The 17,593-nt window shown below is 44.2% G+C and overlaps 1 non-coding gene across 1 annotated transcript; it reads left to right on the forward strand.

Annotated features, from left to right (window-relative positions):
- The first annotated feature begins 1,064 nt into the window (after nucleotides 1-1,064).
- On the forward strand, nucleotides 1,065-1,136 carry trnae-cuc (transfer RNA glutamic acid (anticodon CUC)). The gene has a single exon. It is a non-coding gene; the product is annotated as a tRNA-Glu (tRNA).
- The last annotated feature ends 16,457 nt before the right edge of the window (nucleotides 1,137-17,593 follow it).

Below are 17,593 nucleotides of genomic sequence, written 5' to 3' on the forward strand. Positions count from 1 at the left end.
GCTCCCCCATCATTGAGGTTGGGGATAATAGTGGAGCCACCTCCTCCTGTTGGTTGTTTAATTGTCCACCACCATTCATCATTGGATGTGGCAGGGTGTAGATCTGATCCGTTGGTTGTGGGATCACTTAGCCCTGTCTATTATATGCTGCTTCTGCTGTTTGGCATGAAAGTAGTCCTGGGCTGTAGCTTCATCAGGCTGACGCCTCATTTCAAGGTATGCCTGGTGCTGCTCCTGGCATGCCCTCCTGCACTCTTCATTGAATTAGGGTTGGTCCCCAGCTTGTTGGTAATGTTAGAGTGGGGGAATATGCCGGGCCATGAGGTTATAGAATGTGGTTGACTACAATTCTGCTGCTGGTAATGGTCCACAGCACCTCATGGATGCCCAGTTATACATTGTTAGATCTGTTCAAAATCTATCCCATTAAGCACAGTGGTAGTGGCACACAACACGATGGAGGGTATCCTCAATGTGAAGACGGGACATCATCTCCACAAGGACTGTGCAGTGGTCACTTCTACCAATACTGTCATGGACAGATGCATCTGCGGCAGGCAGATTGGTGAGGATGAGGTCAAGTATATTTTTCCCTCTTGTTCGTTCCCTCACCACCTACTGCAGAGCCAATCGAGCAGCTATGTCCTTTAGGACTCGGCCAGCATGGTCAGTAGTGGTGCTACCGAGCCACTCATGGTGATGGACATTGAAATACCCCAGCCAGACTACATTCTGCACCCTTGCCACCCTCAGTGCTCCCTCCAAGTGGTGTTCATCAGTCTTTCGCTGTCACTTGCTGGTTTGCTCAGTACCTTTCTCTGTCTGTTCCTTTCTGGGTGCTGATAATCTCTTCCTGGTTTTCTGTGTGTCTTTCTCTGCCTGCCTCATTGTCAGTGCTGTTACTCAGTGTCCTTGTGTCATTGTGCAGTGAGGGTGAGTCTGTCAGCACGTGTGTTGCTGAGTCCGGGATTCTTGAGAAATCCGACGACAATCCTATTTTTGGAAAAACATTGGGGAAATCAACATATTTCACTAACGGGCAGCTAAAATTGAAAATAGTAGTTAGCAGAGTGGCGCAGCGGAAGCGTGCTGGGCCCTCAACCCAGAGGTCAATGGATCGAAACCGTTCTCTGCTATTTATGTTTGGTAGCAATACAAACAGTTCACTTTTGAAGCATCAAGTATTTACCCACAATAACAAGATGCTTCCAAAGGCACTCAATTGCAATCAGCTTCTTCCTTCCAGTGAACACATCAATCAGTAACAAATCACTTTTGCTCACACGAACACAAGCTGCAAACACGGACCAGCCGAGTCTCTCCCACTTTGTCAACCCCTTCCTGCAGAGCCTCCTCTCCACCACCAGATGGTGATGTTGGCCACAATAAAACCAGGACAAATGGTCACAGTGAGGAGACGGTCAGTAACAGAAAATAAAACAATAACAGGGAAAACCTTTGCACAACAACAGGGTACATCTTTACACAACAGAAAACATATTTACTAAACAGGAAATACCTTTAGACAACAGGGAGAATACAATCATACAAATGCCTTGTTTCTCCATCTCAGTCTCGTTGTCTCTCTCTCTGTTCCTCACTTTTGCTTCCTCACAGTCTATTGGTTTTCTCTGTGTTTTTCTCTCTGTCCCGTTGTCGATGGTGTTACTCAGCGTCCTTGTAACACTGTGTAGCCAGGCTGAGCCTCCCAACACCTGTGTTGCTGTAATAAAGTCAGAAAATGCTGAAAATGCTCAGCTGGTCTGGCAGCATCTGTGCAGAGAGAAACAGTTAACAGTTCAGATCTGTTTCCTTAGCTCACATTAACTTTGTTTCTTTCTCCACAGATGCTGCCAGACCTGCTGACTATTTCAAGCATTTTCTGTTTATGTTTCAGATTTCCAGCATCTGCAGTATTTTGCTTTTGTACGTGTGTTGCTATGTCTGGGACTGTTTGAGTGCAATGCTATTGCTTTATAAACAGCGTTGAAACAAACATTTATCTCGCTAACACACAGCACTAATACACAGCTGGATATAAACAGCAGTCTGCAGCAGAGGGCGCACTGGAAGTTTATTAACACAAATAATTCACCAACACTATATTTACTGCTGTCCCCAATGACACCACACTTCATCTTAACACGTTTTACTCTTTATTTACATCAACTTCTTCCTTCCAGTAAACACTTCAATTTGGAACATAGCTTCCAAATCACCTTTATTCACAAACCCAAACACACACCAGTCCAGACTTTCCCCTTTCTGTCAACCCATTCCTGCATCACTGCCTCTCCACCAACAGTTGTTGCTAGAATCATACAATCATAGAATGGCTACAGCACAGAAGGAGGCCATTCGGCCCGTCGAACCCGTGCTGGCTCTCTGTTAGAGCAACTCACCTCATTTCACTCCCCAGTCAGTTCAATTTTGGAGGTGAGAAAACTTCTCGAAAGAATAATTCGGGACAAAATTAATAGTCCCATGGACAAATGTGGGTTAATTCAAGAAAGCCAGCATGGATTTCTTAAGGGAAAATCATGTTTAACTGTCCTGCGGGAGTTTTTTGATGAGGTAACAGAGAGGGATGATGAGGGCAATGCTGTTGATGTGGTGTACATGGACTTTCAAAAGGTCTGGCAGCATCTGAAAGGTCACTGAACTGAAACGTTAACTTTGCTTCTCTCTGTACAGATGCTGCCAGACCTGCTGAGTATTTCCAGCATTTCTTGTTTTCATTATGGCACAGAGTTCCCTTTTCAAACTTACAGAATTAACCACAATAATGTACTCTGAGATTCAAGTGAAATATCAGCCCAATATTTACACACATTATGAGTTTATAAATTTCAGTATTAATTCCCATAGTGCATCCTGACATATACATTAGATATAACATAACATAAGAACAGAAGAAATAGGAGCAGGAGTAGGCCATTCGGCCCCTCAAGCCTGCCCCGCCATTCAGTAAGATCATGGCTGATCTGCCCCAGACCTCAACTCCTCTTTCATGCCAGCTCTTCAAAGCCCTCAACTCTCCAATATTTCAAAAATCTATTTACATCCTCTTTAAATACTTTCAGTGATTTAGCCTCCAATACTGTCTGGGGTACATAATTCCAGACATTCACTACCCTCTGAGAGAAGAAATTCCTTTGCATCTCAGTGTTAAATGAGTGTCCCCTTATTCTGTAACTATGTCGCCTAGTTTGAGATTCCCCCACTAGTGGAAACATCTTCTCAACATCTACCCTGTTAATAAAAACAAGAAATGCTGGAAATACTCAGCAGGTCTGGCAACATCTGTGAAGAAAGAAGCAGAGTTAATGTTTCAGGTCAGAGACCCTTCTTCACCCTGTTAAGCCCCCTCAGAATCTTGTACGTTTCAAAAAGATCACCCCTCATTCTTCTAAACACGAATGAATAACCTGTTTTGCCGTTCTTCATAAGTCAACCCCTTCATCCCAGGAATCAGCTGAGTGAATCGCTTTTGAACTCCTCCAATGCCAGTGCATCCTTTCTTAAGTCTAAATCTCAAGTGTAATATCAGATTGAGAGAATCTGAAAGAGAGCATAACCTGAGATACAAACTGAGAATTCAGTTTAAAACTCCCCCGGATTGTGAAACTAAAAGATACAAGAGCAATTCAATTTGTATAGACTGTGCTTTGGATCACATTCCAGCCCTCATCCAGTATCAGACTGGAAGATACTGTAGCAATTCCATTAGTGCAGACTCAGCTCTACATTACAGAGCAGGGAACATATTTAAACAACCGGGAACACTTTTACACAAGACGGATCATATTTACACAACTGAGAAGATCTTTACCCAACAGGGAACCATTTTACACAATAACAGAGAACATCTTTACACAACAGCGAATACAGTAACACAACAGAGAACATATTACACAGCAGGAAATATTTTAAAAGAACACAGGGAACATCTTTACACAACAGAGAACACAATTACATAAATCATTGGTCTTTCGCTGTCTCTTGCTGGTTTGCTCAGTACCTTTCTCTGTCTGTTCCCTTCTGGGTCCTGATAATCTCTTCCTGGTTTTCTGTGTGTCTTTCTCTGTCTGTTCCTTTCTGGGTCCTGATAATCTCTTCCTGGTTTTCTGTGTGTCTTTCTCTGTCTGTTCCTTTCTGGGTCCGAATGATCTCGACCCGGTTTTCTGTGTGTCTTTCTCTGTCCGTTCCTTTCTGGTTCCTGATAATCTCTTCCTGGTTTTCTGTGTGTCTTTCTCTGTCTGTTCCTTTCTGGGTCCGAATGATCTCTCCCTGGTTTTCTGTGTGTCTTTCTCTGTCTGTTCCTTTCTGGGTCCTGATAATCTCTTCCTGGTTTTCTGTGTGTCTTTCTCTGTCTGTTCCTTTCTGGGTCCTGATAATCTCTTCCTGGTTTTCTGTGTGTCTTTCTCTGTCTGTTCCTTTCTGGGCCCTGATATTCTCTTCCTGGTTTTCTGTGTGTCTTTCTCTGCCTGCCTCATTGTCGGTGCTGTTACTCAGTGTCCTTGTGTCATTGTGCAGTGAGGGTGAGTCAGTCAGCACGTGTGTTGCTGAGTCCGGGATTCTTGAGAAATCCGACTGCAATCCTATTTTTATAAAAAATTGGGGAAAAGAACATATTTCACTAATGGGCAGCTTAAATTTGAAACGGCAGCTAGCGGAGTGGTGCAGCGGAAGTGTGCTGGGCCCATAACCCAGAGGTTGATAGATCGAAACCATTCTCTGCCATTTATGTTTGGTAATAACACAAACAGCTTACTTTCAAAACTTCAACTGTTTCCCCATAATAACAAGATGCGCTCGATTGAAATCAGCTTTTTCCTTCGAGTGAACACATCAATCAGTAACAAATCACTTTTACTCACACGAACACAAACTGCAAACACGGACCAGCCGAGTCTCTCCCACTTTGTCAACCCCTTCCTGCAGAGCCTCGTCTCCAGCACCAGATGGTGATGTTGGCCACAATAAAACCAGGACAAATGGTCACAGTGAGGAGACGGTCAGTAACAGAAAATAAAACAATGACAGGGAAAACCTTTACACAACAACAGGGTACATCTTTACACAACAGAAAACATATTTACACAACAGGAAATACCGTTACACAACAGGGAGAACACATTCATGCAAATGCCTTGTTTCTCCATCTCAGTTTCGTTGTCTGTCTCTCTCCGTTCCTCACTTTTATTTCCTCACAGTCTATTACTTTTCTGTGTGTTTTTCTCTCTGTCCCGTTGTCGATGGTGTCACTCAGCATCCTTGTAACATTGCGTAGCCAGGCTGAGCCTCCCAACACCTGTGTTATGGAACATAGAACATAGAACAGTATAGCACAGTACAGGCCCTTCGGCCCACGATGTTGTGCCGAACCTTTAACCTACTCTAAGATCAAAACTACCTACATACCCTTCATTCTACTATCATCCATGTACCTATCCAAGAGACGCTTAAATGTCCCTAATGTATCTGCTTCGACCACCACCGCTGGCAGTGCATTCCACGCACCCACCACTCTCTGTGCAAAGAACCTACCTCTGACATCTCCCCGAAACCTTCCTCCATCACCTTAAAATTATGCCCCCTGGTGATAGCCCTTTCCACCCTGGGAAAAAGTCTTTGGCTATCCACTCGATCTATGCCTCTCATCATCTTGTACCCCTCTATCAAGTCACCTCTCATCCTTCTTCATTCCAATGAGAAAAGCCCCAGCTCCCTCAATCTTTCTTCGTAAGACATGCCCTCCAGTCCAGGCAGCATCCTGATAAATCTCCTCTGCACCCTCTCTAAAGCTTCCACATCCTTCCTATAATGAGACGACCAGAACTGAACACAATGTTGCAAGTGTGGTCTAACCAGGGCTTTATAGAGCTGCAACATAACCTCGCGGCTCTTAAACTCAATCCCCCTGTTAATGAAAGCCAACACACCTTGCGTCTTCGGAACAACCCTATCAACTTGGGTGGCAACTTTGAGCGATCTATGGACATGGGCCCCAAGATCCCTCCGTTCCTCCACACTACCAAGAATCCTGTCTTTTAGCCTGTATTCTGCATTCAAATTCGACCTTCCAAAATGAATCACTTCACACTTTTCCAGGTTGAACTCCATCTGCCTTTTCTCAGCCCAGCTCTGCATCCTGTCAATGTCCCGTTGCAACCTACAACAGCCTTCCACACTATCCACAACTCCAGCAACCTTCATGTCATCGGCAAACTTGCTAACCCAGACTTCCACTTGCTCATCCAAGTCATTTAGAAAAATCACAAAGAGCAGAGGTCCCAGAACAGATCCCTGCGGAACACCACTGGTCACCGAGCTCCAGGCTGAATACTTTCCATCTACTACCACCCTCTGTCTTCTATGGGCCAGCCAATTCTGTATCCAGACAGCCAACTTTCCCTGCATCCCATGCCTCCTTACTTTCTGAATGAGCCGACCATGGGGAACCTTATCAAACACCTTGCTAAAATCCATATACACCACATCCACTGCTCTTCCTTCATCGATGTGTTTTGTTACATCTTCAAAGAATTCAATTAGGCTTGTGAGGCATGACCTGCCCCTCACAAAGCCATGCTGACTGTCTCTAATCAAACTATGCTTTTCCAACTAATCATAAATCCTGTCTCTCAGAATCCTCTCCAATAATATGCCCACTACCTACGTAAGACTGACTGGTCTATAATTCCCAGGGTTATCCCTATTCCCTTTCTTGAACAAGGGAATAACATTTGCCACCCTCCAGTCATCTGGTACTACTCCAGTGGACAGTGAGGACGCAAAGATCATCGCCAAAGGCGCGGCAATCTCTTCCCTTGCTTCTCTTAATATCCTTGGGTATATCCCGTCTGGCCTCAGGGACTTATCTGTCCTCATGTCTTTCAAAATTTCCAGCACATCCTCCCTCTTAACATCAACCTGTTCGAGCATATCAGCCTGTTTCACGCTGTCCTCACAAACGACCAGGTCCCTCTCACTAGTGAATACTGAAGCAAAGTATTCATTTAGGACCTCCCCTACCTCCTCCGACTCCAGGCACAAGTTCCCTCCACTATCCCTGATCGGCCCTACTCTCACTCTGGCCATCCTCTTGTTCCTCACATAATTGTAGAACGCATTGGGATTTTCCTTAATCCTACCCGCCAAGACTTTTTCATGTCCCCTTCTAGGTCTCCTAAGTCCATTCTTCAGTTCCTTCCTGGCTACCTTGTAACCCTCTAGAGCCCTGTCTGATCCTTGCTTCCTCAACCTTAAGTAAGCTTCCTTCTTCCTCTTGACTAGCTGTTCCACATTTCTTGTCATCCAAGGTTCCTTCACCCTACCATCCCTTCCTTGCCTCATCAGGACAAACCTATCCAGCAGTCGCAGCAAGTGCTCCCTAAACAACCTCCACATTTCTGTTGTGCATTTCCCTGAGAACATCTGTTCCCAATTTATGCACCCCAGTTCCTGCCTAATAGCATTGTAATTCCCCCTCCCCCAATTAAATATTTTCCCATCCCGTCCGCTCCTGCCCCTCTCCATGACTATAGTAAAGGTCAGGGAGTTGTGATCACTATCACCGAAATGCTCTCCCACCGAGAGATCTGCCACCTGGCCTGGTTCGTTGCCAATCACCAAATCGAACATAGCCTCCCCTCTAGTCGGCTTATCTACATATTGAGTCAGGAAACCTTCCTGGACACACCTGACAAAAACTGTTCCATCCAAACTATTTGCACTAAGGAGGTTCCAATCAATATTAGGGAAGTTGAAGTCACCCATGACAACAACCCTGTTACTTCTGCACCTTTCCAAAATCTGCCTCCCAATCTATTCCTCCGTGTCTCTGTTGCTATTGGGGGGTCTATAGAAAACTCCCAATAAAGTGACTGCTCCTTTCCTGTTTCTGACTTCCAAACATAATGACTCAGTAGACAAACCCTCCTCGATGACCTCCCTTTCTGCAGCTGTGATACTATCCCTGATTAACAATGCCACTCCCCCACCTCTTTTACCTCCCTCCCTATTCCTTTTGAAACATCTAAACCCCGAAATATCCAACATCCATTCCTGCCCCTGTGATCTCCAAGTCTCCATAATGGCCACAACATCGTAGCTCGAAGTACTGATCCATGCTCTAAGTTCATCACCCTTATTCCTGACACTGCTTGCATTTAAATAGACACACTTCAACCCATCGTACTGGCTGCAACTTTGCCCTGTCAACTGTCTAACCTTCCTCACAGACTCTCTGCACTCGGTATCTGCCTGATCAACAGCTACCCCATCCACTTATCCATAGCTCCGGTTCCCATCCCCCTGCCAAACTAGTTTAAACCCTCGCAAAGAGCTCTAGCAAACCTCCCGCCCAGGATATTGGTGCCCCTCCAGTTCAGATGCAACCCGTCCTTCTTGTACAGATCCCACCTTCTCCAGAAGGTATCCCAATGATCCACATAACTGAAGCCCTCCCTCCTACACCAGCTCTGTAGCCACGTGCTCAGCTGCACTCGCTCTCTGTTTCTAGCCTCACTAGCACGTGGCACCGGTATCAATCCTGACATTACTACTCTGCTCGTCCTGCCTTTTAGCTTCCAACCTAACTCCTATATTCGCCTTTCAGGTCCTCATCCCTTTTCCTAGCTATGTCATTGGTACCGATATGTACCGTGACTTCTGGCTGCTCCCCCTCCCCTTTAAGAGTCCTGTAGACTCGATCCGAGACATCAATGACCCTGGCACCAAGGAGGCAACATACCATCCGGGAGTCTCGCTCGCGACCACAGAATCTCCTGTCTGTTCCTCGAACCATTGAATCTCCTCTCACTATCACTCTCCTATTCTCCACCCTTCCCTTCTGAGCTGCAGAGCCAGGCTCAGTGCCAGAGACCTGGCCGCTGTGGCTTTCCCCTGGTAGGTTCCCCCCCCCCACAACTGTATCCAAAACGGTATACTTATTATTGAGGGGAACGGCCACAGGGGATCCCTGCACTGTGCGCCTATTCCCTTTCCCTCCCCTGACGGTCACCCAGCTACCTTTATCTTGTGACTTAGGTGTCAGTACTTCCCTATAACTGCTCTCTATCATCCCCTCTGCCTCCCGCATGATCCGAAGTTCATCCAGCTCCAGCTCCAGTTCCCTAACGCAGTCTGTGAGGAGCTGGAGTTGGGAGCACTTCTCACAGGTGAAGTCAGCAGGGACAAAAGTGGTGACTCTTAGCTCCCACATCCTGCAAGAGGAGCATGCAACTGCCCTAGCTTCCATCCCCTCTGCTCGACATTGACAACAGAGAATAAAAAAATATAAAGGAAAACCTTACCTTACCAAACCCTCCACACAAGAGTCCTTTTTTTTTGGTTGAGGAGGAGGATGGGTGGAAACACTACACGTGTAGTGTTTCGGGTTTAGCCACTACGCGAATATATAAGTTCACTTACCCAGCAGTCCCCGTGTCCGCGTCCCCCGAATTGCCAGGTAAGTACTTGATAGTGAAACGTACCTTCCCGGCTGCCCCCTGGCTCGCACTATCACCGCTACTGCTGATCAAAGGTGTTGCTGCAATAAAAACAGAAAATGCTGGAAATGCTCAGTAGGTCTGGCAGCATCTGTGCAGAGAGAAACAGTTAACAGTTCAGGTCTGTTTCCTTAGCTCACATTAACTTTGTTCTCTCTCCACAGATGCTGCCAGACCTGCTGACTATTTCAAGCATTTTCTGTTTATGTTTCAGATTTCCAGCATCCGCAGTATTTTGCTTTTGTACGTGTGTTGCTATGTCTGGGACTGTTTGAGTGCAATGCTATTGCTTTATAAACAGCGTTGAAACAAACATTTATCTAGTTAACACACAGCACTAATACACAGCTGGATATAAACAGCAGCCTGCAGCAGAGGGCGCAGTGGAAGTTTATTCACCCAAATAATTCACCAGCACTATATTTACTGCTATCCACAATCACACCACGTTTCATCTTAACACATTTTATTCTTCATTGACATCAACTTCCTGCTTCCAATAAAAACTTCAATTTGGAACACAGCTTCCAAATCACCTTTATTCACAAACCCGAACACAAGCTGCAAATGCTGCAAACACACACCAGCCCAGACTTTTCCCTTTCTGTCAACACATTCCTGCATCACTGCCTCTCCACCAACAGTTGCTGCGAGAACCACACAATCATAGAATGGCTAAAGCACAGAAGGAGGCCATTCGGCCTGACGAACCCATGCTGGCTCTCTGCTAAAGCAACTCACCTCGTCTCACTTCCCAGTCAGTTCAATTTCGGTGGTGGGAAAACTTCTCAAAAGAATAATTCAGGACAAAATTAATAGTCCCATGGACAAATGTGGTCAATTCAGGAAAGACAGCATGGATTTCTTAAGGGAAAATCATGTTTAACTGTCCTGCTGGAGTTTTTTGATGAGGTAACAGAAAGGGTTGATGAGGGCAATGCTGTTGATGTCGTGTACATGGACTTTCAAAAGGTCTGGCAGCATCTGAATGGTCACTGACCTGAAACATTAACTCTGTTTCTCTCTCCACAGATGCTGCCAGACCTGCTGAGTATTTCCAGAACTTTTTGTTTATATTTCAGATGTCTAGCATCTGCAGTATTTTGCTTTTATTGACTTTCAAAAGAAGTTTGATACAATGCAAAACAACAGACTTGTGAGCAAAGTTATAACTCATGGAATAAAAGGAACAGTAGTAACATGGATATGGAATTGGCTGAGTGACAGGAAACAAAGAGTAGTGATCAATGGATGTTCTTCGGCGAGAGGAAGATTTGTAGTGGAGTTCCCCAGGAGTCAGTGTTGGGACCCTTGCCTTTCCTGATATACATTAATGACCTAGACCTTGGTGTACAGGGCAGAATTTCAAAGTTTATGGATGATACGAAAATTGGAAGCATTGTGAACTGTAAGGATGATAGTGTAGAACTTCAAAAGGACATAGACAAGTTGGTGGAATGGGAGGACAGATGACAGGTGAAGTTCAATGCAGAGAAATGTGAATTGATTCATTTCGGTAGGAAGAACATGGAGTGACAATATCGAATAAAGGGTACAATTCTAAAGGGGGTGCAGGAGCAGTGGGACTGGGGTTATATGTCATTGGTTGAGAGAGTGGTTAATGAAGCATACAGTATCCTCGGCTTTAGTAATAGAGGCATAGAGTACAAGAACAAGGAGGTCATGTTGAACTTGTATGAGACACTAGACTCAGCTGAAGTACTGCATCCAGTTCTGGGTGCCACACTTTATGAAAGATGTGAAGGCATTGGAAAGATTATGGAAAAGATTCATGAGAATGGTTCCAGGGATGAGGAATTTCAGTTATGAAGATAGATTGGAGAAGTTAGGACTGTTTCCCTTGGAGAAAAGAAGGCTAAGAGGAGATTTCATAGTGATATTCAAAATGATGAGGGGTGTGGACAGAGTGGATAGGGAGAAACTGTTCCCACTTGTGAAAGGATCGAGAATGAGAGGGCACAGATTTAAAGTCATTGGTAAAAGAAGCAAAAGCGACATGAGGAAAAACTTTTTCACACAGCGAGTGGTTAAAGTATGAACTGCCTGAGAATGTGATGGAGGCAGGTTCAATTGAAGAATTCAAAGGGGAATTAGACTGTTATCTGAAAAGGAAGAATGTGCAGGATTATGGGGAGAAGACGGGGAAGTGACATGAGGTGAATTGCTCATTTGGAGAGTCAGTGCAGACACGATGGGCCAAATGGCCTCCTTCTGTGCAGTAACAATTCTGTGATTCTGTGATTCCAATATTCAAGTCATTTATATATATGGTGGTCCTGACACTGACCCTTGTGGACATCACTGTTCACCATCTTCCATTCTGAAAAACAACCAAATATCACAACTCGCTTTTCTTGATATTTCATCCATTTTTTAATCGAAGCAGATACTGACCCTCCTATTCCAGGAACCTCAGTTTTGTTACCCAGCCTTTTATGTGGTAGTCTGTCAAACGCTTTCTTAAAATCCATATAGACAACATCCATTGCTTTCCCTTCATTAACCTTTTCTGTTACTTCATCAAAAAAATTAGTTATGTTGGTGAAGAAGTGGAAAGGTGCTGAACCTCTCAGTTTTCGGTCTACCCAAACCAAGTTCAAGGCCTGAATAATGAACCGATTGCCTCATTAGTTCTGTGAATAATACAATGATTTAATAGACAAAGTTTTGAAACATTCCTGCCCATAAATCTTGATAACAGAGAGTGTGTGGATCTCCTGACTCAGAATGTTTAATGGATACAGTCCTCAGATCCGACAAGGAACCCCTGAACATCCACAGTAAAGACAGTGTGGATGAGGAAATGTAAGAGCCGGGAGCTGAAACTCAGGGACGGCCGAGCTCTCCTGTCATTGAGCTTGTGTGTCTGCTCTGCTCGCCGCACTTCCGGCTCTACTTTGTTTCCAATGAAAAGATGAAAAGGGCCGTTCGGTTTTCCTCTCACTGACAGCGTGTTTCATTCGGGTTAATATAACCCGGGACTTTTGCTGCTGAAATGAATTCTGCAAGGTCCCAGCAAACACACCGGCACCCTCCTTTCTCCCCTCTTTCTATCGGATTGTTTTACCAGGAGGGGCTCAATAATAACAAACCCCCTGCAGGGAATGACCGCAAATTGAGCATCTAAATGGTGCAAGTGGGCAGCTTTCTGGGTTCTAGGTTCCCCCTACCCCGCACCTCCCTCCCTCCAGCCCAAGCCCCTCTTCACTTTCTTTGGGACTTTGATGAGGGTGAAATGGGGAAAGTTCCCATTGATGTTTGAATGCTGAATTGCTGCAAAGATCTGCGCACGCGTGACATAACCCCGCCCCCAGTGAGACGTCACAATGAGGAGTGGAGCGCATGCGCATCCTTCCCCAACCCAGTCTGTGAGGCCATTCACTCAATCAGGGGAAGATGCTTTAAATCAGCTGCTAATGGAGACTTCCCGGTCCCGGGGGAAGGGAACAAACAGCATCTGCTTCCAGCAGCCACTGCTTTGGGAGCGTGTCCGCAGATGTGCTCAGAGATTAGCATTGAGTGGTGGGAAGTTGAGGGGGAGTCGGGGAGTGTTTGCAACAGACACTGTGGAGCAGGAGCTGCTCCCGGAACATGGAGTGAGCCGGGGACACGGGGAAGGGAGAGTTCATTCTCGGACAGTGTCTGTACAGGCTCAGGGAGACACAATGGGAAGAAATCACTATTGAAAATCACTGACAATTTCACCACCCAAAGGAGAGGGAATTTTCCTGCTTTAGTTCCAGTCTCTCACTGTTTGTTGGATTGTGAACAGTGGGGGGAAAATAGCCGCAAAATAACGATGTGGACAGTTAGACAAAGAACATTTATTGCAGACACCAGGTGAGAAGTGTGAAAGGCATATTTTAAATAGTGGCTGCTTGTTTTCCGTTGAAATAGAAATGTGACTGTGCAAAGGTCACTGCTCTATCGGACAGTCCCAGTCATTGAGCAGTGCAGGGCTTGTGTTGTTTCTGAATGTCACAAACTTGTTGTAAATCCACTGCAAACACCTGGTAAACAGAAGCTGAATACTGCAGTACTGCAGTGGAGTCAGACACTGACACTGTTTGTGTTCCTGGTTTTCATTTTGTGATTGTTCATCATGATTATTATTGGGACGATTACATTGATCGCTTTTGTATCTTCTACCTCACCAGTTCTTTCATTCCTGCAGGAAAATACATGAAGGAACCTGAATGGATGTGGTGATTCCTCGACATACACTGATCCCAAAGTCGAGAGACACATTTTCAATCCAACAGTCAAACAACAGCAGGAGAGACAGAACTTGTTTCCATTTCACTCCAATTCAGTTCACCTGAAAGATGGATACATCAATCGCAGTCCAAAAAAAAACCCACTATCAGATCTGAATAAACTCTGTCACCATGGTCACATTTTAAATATAAAATCTGAAATAGAACAGACAAAATTTACATGATTGAAAGGTACAGAATGAATGCAAAGAGGATTCAAAGGGGATTTGGACATGGTAAGTGAATGGGCAAGAACATGGCAGATGGAATATAATGTGAATAAGTGTGAAGTTCTCCACATTGGTCGAATAAACAGAAAGACAGAGTATTTCTTCTATGGTGAGAGGTTGGGAAGTGTTGATGTCCAAAGCGACCTGGGTGTCCTTGTTCATGAGACACTAAAAGCTAGTGTGCAGGTGCAGCAATCAATTAAGAAGGCAAATGGTATGTTGGCTTCATTGAAAAGGGATTTGAGTACATGTGTAAAGATGTATTGCTTCAATTATATAAAGTCGAGCTGAGACCGCACCTGGAGTATTCTGTGCAACTTTGGTTTCCTTATCTAAGGAAGGATAGACTTGTCACAGAGGGAGTGCAACAGAGATTCACCAGACTAATCCCCTGGGATGGTGGGATTGTTGAAAGATGAGAGACTGCAGAAACTGGGCCTAAATTCTTGAGAGTTTTGAAGAATGAGAGGTGATCTCATTGAAACAGACAAAATTCTTACAGGGTGTGACAGGGTAGATATGGAAAGGATGTTTCCTCTGTCTAGTGAGTCTAGAACAAGGGGACACAGTCTCAGAATAAGGGCAGGCCATTTGAGACTGAGATGAGCAGGAATTTCTTTACTCAGAGGGTGGGAAATCTGTGGAATTCTTTATCCCCGAGGGCTGTGGAGGCTCAATCATTGAACATATTCAAGATAGAAATCGATAGATTTCTAAATACTAACAAGATCAAGGGATATGGAGATAGCAGGGAAAAATGGCGTAGAGGTAGATGATCAGTCACGATCTGTTTGAATATTGGAGCAGGCTCGATGGGCTGAATGGCCTAATGCCCCTATTTCCTATGATCCTATGAATCCCAATAATGTACATCAGACGTTAGACCAAGTCATGTATTACATACCAGTTCAAAAATCCCACAGAGATTAAGACTGAAAGATACAGTATCAATTCCATTACTACAAAATGAAGGACTTGAAGCTTGCAGACCAGCCCATGTATAAGATTGAAAGTTATATTTTCATTCACAATCGTTTTCACAGAGCTAAATATTAAATACCAATCCACAACTTACACAGGACTATCAAATACAACTTACAACTGTAAAATACAGTTAATCCATATTTTAAATTAAACACAAGGCAAATAAATATTGATCCATCAAGAGAGCGGGAAACAGTGAGAACAATGGAGCATAAAGAGCCCAGGAGAGGGAGCAAGAGTTCCCTCGGAGAGCAGGGAACAGCGAGAGCAGGCGTCAAAAAAGGCAAAGGAATACACAATTAATGGGAGAACACTGAACGGTGTAGAGGAAGTGAGGGACGTTGAAGTGAATGTCCACAGATCCCTGAAGGTCACAGTACAGGTCAATAAGGTGGTTCAGCAGGTATATGGAATCCTTTCCTTTATTAGCTGAGGTATAGAATATAAGGGTGATCTGGGTGTCCATGTCAATAAGTCACTGACAGCTCACACGCGGGTGCAGCAAGCAATTAGGAAGGCTAATAGTATGTTAGGCTTTATCACAAGAGGATTTGAGTACAGGAGTCGTGAATTCTTGCTTCAATTGTTAAGAACCTTGGTTAGACTGCACTTGGAGTACTGTGTGCAGTTTCAGTCCCCTTCCCTTAGGAAGGATATTATTGCCACAGAGGGAGTGCAACGAAGGTTCAACAGACTTGTTCCTGGGATGGTGGGACTGTCCTATGAAGAAAGATTGGGGAAACTGGGACTCTATTCTCTAGAGTTTTGAAGAATGAGAGGTGATAAGATGCAGCTAAGATGTTTTCCTTGGTTGGGGAGTCAAGAACCACGGGACGCAATTTCAAAATAAGGGGGAAGCCACTGAGGACAGAGATGAGGAGAAATGTTGTTACTCAGAGGGTTGTGAATCTTTGGAATTCTGTTACCCAGAGGGCTGTGGAAGCTCAGTCATTGAGTATGTTTAGAGCAGAGATTGACAGATTTCTAAATGCAAATGACATAAGGGAATATGAAGAAAGTGTGGGGAAAAGGGCATTGAAGTGGATGATCAGCCATGATCATATTGAATGGCGGGACAGACTTGATGGGCTGAATGGCCGACTCCTGCTCCTATGTTCCTAACTCCACATGATCGGTGAGGCACAGCCTCAGGCCGACTTGGTGGGCGGTGCAAACAGATATCACTGCTTCCGATCTTCACCAGAACAGAGAATGAGATGTCACATTGATCATCAAACAGACTGTGAGAGAATACACAGAATAAAACACATGGAGAGACACTGTGGAATAACAAATCGATTTGATTGGAATGTTGAATTTTGATTGGAATGATTAAAACAGCAGATTAAGTTGGGATTCTCATCATTATATTGATCTGGGACAGAAAAGAGAAACTGATGGAAGAAAGAAGAAAAGAAAAAATGGAACAGTTCAGTTTTTTTCAGTTTTTTCACTCGCCCATCAAAGTTGGATTAAAAAAAGATGCAAATAACAGAGAATTTCACCAAAAAGGGAGATTAAATGCTTCTGAAACCTTGGATCGAAGGATGCCCCAACAGATCACCTGTTTAACTGTCTCCTCACTGGGGGATTTCAATCAATGAGCAATATTATTTTCTACTTTTCTTTTGTTAAATGAAACCACTACTGTCACTTGGAGTTAATATCCCTGTGTTCCAACTCCTGAATAATAAAATTGTGAGTTTCTTGATATTTTCAGGACAAAGTTCCTGCTGAAAGAACTAAGAACTCTTTTCTAATTTACACAATACTATATACACAGTCATCAAGCCTCCTAAACTAGCATCCTTGCTGCTGCTCTCTCTTCTCCCAAACCTCATCTCATGTGACTGTTACATCATCACTCTGACAGTGGGAGGGGTTGATCCCACTGTCTTCAGCATTAACCCATTACATCCTTATACTGCACTGTCTGTCCAAGAAAACGGGTGGAGGGAACTTGATTTATCGAAACAGTAACAGCTGCCAGTTGAAAATCAACTCAATCCCATCAGAGATGGGATTGTTCCTGACTGGCAAATATTCCAAACCTCAGATCAACCCTCCCTCTTGCGTCATGTCCCAGTCTCGGTTAAAAGCAATACATATCGACTCAAACACTCTGAAACATACAACGTGGTCACACTTTCCTTCAGTGAGATTAATGTCTAGCTGTTTTCCAGATTGAATGCAACTGTGAACAAATTTCTGTCAAAGGAGTTGCCTTTGGTGTATCAGCACTGAATTTCTGAAGGAGGAACAGCCATTCCAAATTCACATCCTTCACAAAGGCTGTATTTTTCTGTGACTGAAACTCAACATGTAATTTGAATTCTGAGTAGAAGTTCACAAGACACAGATGTAAACGTAGGTAAGGAAACTTCTAAAGCATGTTGCTACTGTGAATTAAGGCTCTGCTGGGAGTTGAATTCAAGATTTCTTGTTTGTTAGGTAATTGTTTTAACCAATTAAGCTACAGAGCCAGAGCACAGATGTGTGTGCAATTGAAATCAGAGGAGGGCACTATTTATTCTCATCCCATTTCTCCACAGGTCACAACATATTTTAACTTTTCCCACTTACTGAA

This window comes from Heterodontus francisci, unplaced genomic scaffold, assembly GCF_036365525.1.
Source record: "Heterodontus francisci isolate sHetFra1 unplaced genomic scaffold, sHetFra1.hap1 HAP1_SCAFFOLD_43, whole genome shotgun sequence".
Lineage (NCBI taxonomy): Eukaryota > Metazoa > Chordata > Chondrichthyes > Heterodontiformes > Heterodontidae > Heterodontus > Heterodontus francisci.